The sequence below is a fragment of the Mus musculus genome, chromosome 2 (assembly GCF_000001635.26).
Source record: "Mus musculus strain C57BL/6J chromosome 2, GRCm38.p6 C57BL/6J".
In the NCBI taxonomy this organism is placed as follows: domain Eukaryota; kingdom Metazoa; phylum Chordata; class Mammalia; order Rodentia; family Muridae; genus Mus; species Mus musculus.
Window position 1 is genome coordinate 12,060,488 of NC_000068.7, and position 7,013 is coordinate 12,067,500.

Consider the following 7,013-nt stretch of genomic DNA (forward strand, 5'->3'; position numbering starts at 1 on the left):
GGAAGCACTGACAGGACCCAGATGTTCTTCATTCGGCTGATAGCACACACACCAGCAGCTCTGTACAGCTCCCACCCCCAACTTCCTCAGCCTGCTCATGCCTGAGCTCTTGACCTTGGGCCTGGTGTGTTAGTGCCTGCACAGGGAGGCGGCGCTGAAGCACACTTATCCAATATCCTCCAGGCAACCCTCTATGCAATGGAAAACTAGCCTCTTCTAAGCCATTGGCACTGGGGGACCAAGGTAAACTTTTCATTGACTAAACACTGGGGCACCCAGTTAAAATGTTGATCAGGAATTGGTCAGCCCACTCAGTCTTTATGATGTACTTAGGTATCCCAACTGGTCAGTTATATTTGAGGTCAGTAGAAAGGTGACTGAAGACAGAAACTAAATTTTCTGTGTCTTGTTTTCCTATAGTTTCTTACAGAACACCATGTATAATGATGCCCAGTTGATGTGATTTTTCAGGCTGTTCCTCTTATTCTTGAAATGAGGTTAACAGTGCCATAGGTTTTGTAACACAGATTCACAGACATGTAACACACATGCAAATGCACATGCAACATATAACACACATGCACGTGCAACATATAACACACATGCAAATGCACAAGCAACATATAACACACATGCACATGCAACATATAACACACATGCAAATGCATATGCACACACATACACACAAATATGTGCACTCAAATACACAAACACACACCATTCATTAAATTTTCTATTCAGGTTGCTTATGTCCTAGCGAATGAGTTAAGGGTTTGGGGCATGCAGAAGGAGGTAAGATAGACAGCGTTTTTGACTCTGCAAACTTTATCATGTGGTTGAGATGAAGAAGACAATGATATTTGCCCAGAGTCATAATTGCTGCAGAGTGTGGGAAAAAAAGAAAATCACTGGGCTCTGTTAACGAGGAGAGCTCAAGTTTGACTCTAGCCTGGGGCTCAGGGAGGAAGAAGCAACATTTGTTTTGATTTCTAATGAGAAGGGGCCCAGCTTGGGAAGGGCAACCCCCAACAGACTTTATAGAGCGTCCAAGCCAGGACAGAGAGACAGAGAGAGACATAGACAGACAGACAGAAAGACAGGCAGAGACAGAGAGAGACAGGGATAGACAGAGAGAGAAACTTTTATTGTTTTGGCGGAGACAGGAGATGTGGACAGAAGAGTAAGCTGGCTATGTGTGGGCAGGAGGTTTGCGACTTTTTCACTGCTGTTTTTAACTAAATCGTTTTACTTCAAAAGCTTCAGTAAATGTCTAAGAATTCCCAGTGAGTGGTAAAACAAAATAATCACTTATTAGGAATCTCAAAGGAAATCAATGATTTCTTCAATGGGCTTTGAGGAAATGTGTCCTCAGGCTGTCGAATGTTGAAGTAACAAGGTGACAAAGGAGGAAAGACTAGAAACTGAGGCAAAGGCCTCGAGGTTCTCTAAGTGCCTAGTGGGAAACACTATTTTGATTTGGTATCTCTAGTTCTTAAAGGCCCCATGTCCAAAGAAGTTGTTAAAACAGTGAATTTAATAATAGTGGAAGTTTACATATAATGGCGTCATTAGAGCCACCATTGGGCATAGTGACTCTCCAAGAAATTGCAATAATAAGCATTTCTTAAATAATTTGATGATGGAAGCCTTTTTTGGAAAAAAAATTGGGGCGGGGTTGGTGCATTGAGAAACTGAGGATTGACCTGTGATGATCTTGAAAATAAGGCCAACTTCAGGAGGGGCTTCATTGTGTCACTACAATGGCTGAAGCATTGTGTCAGGTTGAGTAACTTTTATCAAGGATCAGCCTTATATCTTGCACAAATATGTGTTTACCTCTGACTTCCAGTAGCATTAAGAAGATTATAGTTGCATAAACAATCTTTCTCTAGTTAAAACTATTTTTTCTAATTAAAAAATATTATTACTAGGGCTGAAGAGATGGCTCAGTGATAAAGAACACTGGGCACTCTTCTAGAGGACTGGGGTTCAGTTCCTAGCACCTACAGCATGGTGGCTCAGAACTGTTTAACTCCAGTTCCAGGGCATCCAATGCCCTCCTCTAGCCTTCTCAGGCACCAGATGCACATACACACACACACACACACACACATTGTACATGTAAAGAAAATACTCATGTATAAAAAACAATAGTAATTAAAATTATTATAAGTGTGTGCACACACATACATATGTGTATGCACCCACCCCAGTATGCATGTGAAAGTCATAGGATATATTTGTGAAACTGTTTTTCACCTTCCACACTTACATGGGTCTGGCGGACTGAGTTTAGATCATCAGGTGTAGCATCAGGTGCAGCAAGTACCCATTCCACGTTTCTAATTTTCACTTTAGATTCAAATTATCCATTAGAGTCTTTAAAATGAAATAGGCCCACACAATGCTTGAGTTTTCATGCAACTGCTTCCAACAGTGCATGCAAGTGGTATCTATAAAAGTGCCAGGCAATTCGTCTTGTCCATTTGACCCCTTTTATCTTGCTGAGTTTATCAGTCTATCTTGGAAACACACTTTCACCAAGCTGACCTGACTATATATACTTGGAAAACATTCCTCTGGAAATGACTCTCACAGTGTTCTGTGCGGTATAAAAAGGAAGTGGTAATAAGACCCTCTTGCTTCATCACCATGTTTTCCCTAAGGTAGTTTCCTGTGCTGTTATTGGCTAGCTACGGATAAAGAGAATCTCCTGTGGGCATCCAAAAACATTGTCCCAATTCTCTGAGGTTCTTTTGGGGCACAAAACACACGATGTTTCTATTCTTAAAGCTGAAAAGACCAAATTCTAAGAGGAAGAGAGGGGAGAGACACATATTTTCCTTATTGCCGTTGTTTAAATGTCCACCACACCCAAGGACATTGGGCAGTACAGAGTGTGAAAGTGTGTGTGGCCTTTGCTGCTGGAGACTGACAAAGGAAGTGTCTGTGATTTATAAGCCATAAGACAGAAACGGGCAAATTTCAGATAACAGCAATGTGTGAGAGTTTCCAATGAAGACTTCATGGCTTCTCACATTGGATAGGCACTTGGAGAGTGAACTTTATCCTGAAGACATTTGCTATGAAGTTTCATGGAGGAGGGAAAATAAAATCAAATATAGGGGCCAAGAGAATGTTCCCTAGGAAGTAGGCACCAGGCAATTTTGGTAAATATTACCATGCTCTTACCTCATGCCACCAATTGGAAGTCAGGAGGCATGTTCACACCTCTGTTTCTATCACTCTGTGTGACAGGCCACTCAAGCCTATGATTTTTAATTCTCAAGTATCTTTTAATCTCACCTCTGACTGATTCCCATGCCATCTTCCCCAGCTTGTCCTGCGGTCATCTGTGACTTGTTTTCTTCTTTTCTGCCTGAGCAGTCTCTGATGTACTCTCCACACTATGCCAAGGAAAACTTCCCAGATAGCAAATAACAATATAGAGAGCATCTATGGTTGGCCAGTGGCCACTGGGATAAAACACATATGCCTCACCATGGCCTGGTTCCAGTTTCAATATTTTTCTGATAAGTTGTGTGAGCAGCTGTGTTGGTTCATGTGATCAAACCCAAGAAGTGGGCATTGGTGGTTGCCATGGCTAATGCCTGCCACTATTACCTCTCTAGGTCTCCTCTTGTCCTCCTCTCTTTAGATGTTTGCTCCAGCCCTTGTTAGCAATTTGATACTGTTCTTTCTTGGCTTTATACCTACTTGGGCATTCTTTTCTGTTCCTCCTTTTACCTGTATATCCAGACACACTTACAGCATCCTTTCCTCTTGGAAAGTTCACCTGAATCCCCTGTTCTGTTTGGCACCCAGGGCTCATTGAGTGTCTCTGCTCCTATCTCACTTGGAGCAGAGCCAATGATGTTGCCTGCTTTGTTTTTGTTTTTTTCTGCTCCGTATCTGCCTTTTTCCCTAGTACAAATTCCCAGAAGCAGAATCACTGCTTAAATGGAATATGCATATATGCATTTTACACTCAGAAGCTTACTATTATCTTCCCTTCAAGAGATGGGGTAGCAAGTTCCATTCCCACAAAAAAAAAAAAAAAAAAAAGAAAAGGACAAAGAGCCTTATTTTCCTCCACCTTGTAATGTGTGGGCAGTATCACTCTTTTTGGTTGCCAATCAGATAGGTGAATATGATATATTATTGATTTTTAGTTTGAGTTTCTTTGATTTTTTTTTAACAGTTTACTATTTCTCCCTTTCCTCTTGTGAATTGACTCTTTATCTTTTGCTCATTTTCTAGTGGGGGCTTCTGTTTTCTCTCTTTCTTTCTTTCTTTCTTTCTTTCTTTCTTTCTTTCTTTCATCCTTCCTTCCTCTCTCTCTCTCTCTCTCTCTCTCTTTCTTTCTTTCCAAGATACTCTTCTCTACTGGCCCTCAGAAAGGCCTATTGCAAATTCTTTCTCCTGTGGTGTTCACTGCTTTTCACTGGTCCATCTTTCCATTTCTGTGACTTCTACACTATTTTAGTTAACACAGAAAGACAGGGCATTTTGTTGCATTGAACCTTATGCCCTGTAATTTTTCTATACCTATGCCCTTGTCATATGGAGTGAGGAGAGGATTCACAACTCTCTGAGGTCTCATGAGATGCTCAGGGACCAATCAGGAGGTGTTTGTGACTTGAGTAGACTGGAGTATCCCCTATGTTGAGATGTTCTGAAAAACATAAACAAAACCAATCCCTCAATATGGGGATTGGCATAAAATCTGATAATACTTCAGAGCTCCTGGTTCTTGGTGCTGGCCTGTACCTTTGAGAGTATCTACGTGTACTTGGATTAGTTTGGAATTATAAAGGGTCTAGAGATTATCCATGAATTTCTAAAGACTGGCCAAGGATAGAGATGAAGGCAAAGCAGAAAATGAATGATAAAAAGACAAGAAAATCTTATCTTTGTTGTCACATGATTGGCGTCATGGCCCCTGGAGAGGGAAAGTTTTCACATTTATAGAACTTTGATACCTAAGCTGTTTCAGTCTTTCAAATGAGAATGTGCGGAATGAGAGATTGCAAACAGAAATGCAAGTGAGGAGAACACTGTGTGAGCTATTCATGTTCAGAGTGAGCTGCTGTTTATTCGGACTATAACATTCTTCTAATAGTTTTTGGGGCAGGAGGAGAAGGATTTTACCCCAGGACCTTATATGGGTTCCATTCCTCTTCTTTCTGGAAGAGAGGCCACTTGAGTTCACCCTGGCCTCATTCAGCCATTCACGTTTCTACCCACCGAGGCTGTCTAGTTATCTTAACTCAAGCCAGCTTCTTGAAATACCATCTGCTGGGCCAGATGAGGGAAAAGCAGCAAATGAGGTTTGGATTAAGGAAGCCCTGCTCCACAACTGATCTGTGTGGCGAGGGTGGTGTATGGTTTCACAGGTCAAATTCCAGCCAGGGAAGACATGGGCTAAATCTTCCGAGGCCTGCATGTTCTCAGTGATCAATAGATTTCCTTTGAGTAGGTTATTCCCTTGGGGCACAGCCATCTTTCTGTTATTGAACATTTTTGTGGTAACCAAATTTAACCTATAAATAGAATTCACATGACCGTGTTCTTTTGGGAACTAGGAACAAATCAACCCTAAACTGGCCTTCATAGGTGATGTCTCATATTCTCCTTCATGGGCAAGGACACATTTTTGAGTATGTGTGGGGGGTGGGCAATCAGAAACTATGCACTACATGGAATTTCCCTAAAATGCTGTGACAGTGTCAGGATGTCTCCAGGCAGCTGATTTCTGCTCTGAGTTTACAAAAATGAATCCCAGATTTTTCTCGTAGAGATGTAAACAGAATTACTTGCATGTAGAGGCACAGCCAGGGCAAGTCACAATGAGTACTTCATTAGCTCCCAATTGTGTTGTGTTATTTTCTGGGCTTGCATTCTTGAATTCAATCAGTCCTCAGGGAAGGGAAAACATGATTCTCACAGGTTAACTCTTCTTGTGTGGGAGCACAGCCTGCTTAACCGTGGCTAGTCTGAAACAGGCGAGGCTTTCCATAACAGAATGTGGTTGAACCTGCAAGGATTGGATCAGCCATCACTTCTTTTTATTTTAATTTGCTATTTTGACTGGAAGATTGTTCTTATTATGTATCCCAGACAAGGAGGACACTCTCTTAATGGTGAACTACTTTGACATGTTAGCAAAAGTGCTGAGCCCAGGGACACTGGAGCAAACACAGAGTCCCTGTTTTATTGGTGAGTAATGGGAAAGGTGGAGACATAACCCAGAATGAGCAACTGGAAAGCTATGAGAACACGGAGAATGGTCCAGCAACCTAGAGCAGGGAGAGGACTGGGCTGGGAGCAGGCGCTGACACCTTCAGGGGATAGGGATGCTCACACCACACCGACTTTGGGAAGAGAGGAAGTAGAGAGAAGTAGGAATATTAGAAAGATAATCCTAGCAGGGAATAAGTTATTGGGAAAGTCATAGAAATGCAGTAAGAATCCTAAGGTGGGAAGATGGAAAGTGCATGTGGAAAGGGAAGATGTGAAGGAGATTGGACACTGCTAGTGTCTGTCGTAAAGAATCTAACAGCATTACCCTGAGGGCAACGTGTAGCCTCTGAGGTGTGGGTACAGGAAATAGAGGGGAGGGCAAGTGACACATTATTGGATTTGTCCCTTAATGGTAATGTTGTCAAAACATTGTAAAAGAATGGAAGGACTCCGACATTAGTGGCAGCCGTTGGTAAAGTTGTGTTGAACCAAGAAATACAGCAAGCCTTAAGGAGCCAAGAAGCACAGGTAAGGAGATGCCCCTGACTAAACAGATACTTTAGTAGTGAAGCTGCAGAGAAGAGTCTAGAGAGACTTGGGTGTCTGGGTCTCCAAAGGCAGAATGATTGACTAGAATGGAGTTAGAAATGGAGACGAAAGAGGCAGAGCAGTGATGGGTATGAAGACAGATGAAAGGCTTAGTTGAAATTTAAATTTTATGGTCATGTGTTGCAGCACAACATTATCTTCCAGGATAAATATAAATGCTA

At 42.0% G+C, this 7,013-nt stretch overlaps 1 annotated feature.

Moving 5' to 3' along the window:
• Positions 4,698 to 7,013: part of an enhancer, noted in NCBI's record as "VISTA enhancer mm30", that runs on past the window's edge. NCBI's record gives its function as "enhancer in: forebrain[9/10] | branchial arch[9/10] | facial mesenchyme[9/10]" and the evidence as "EXISTENCE:transgenic organism evidence [ECO:0001131][PMID:17130149]".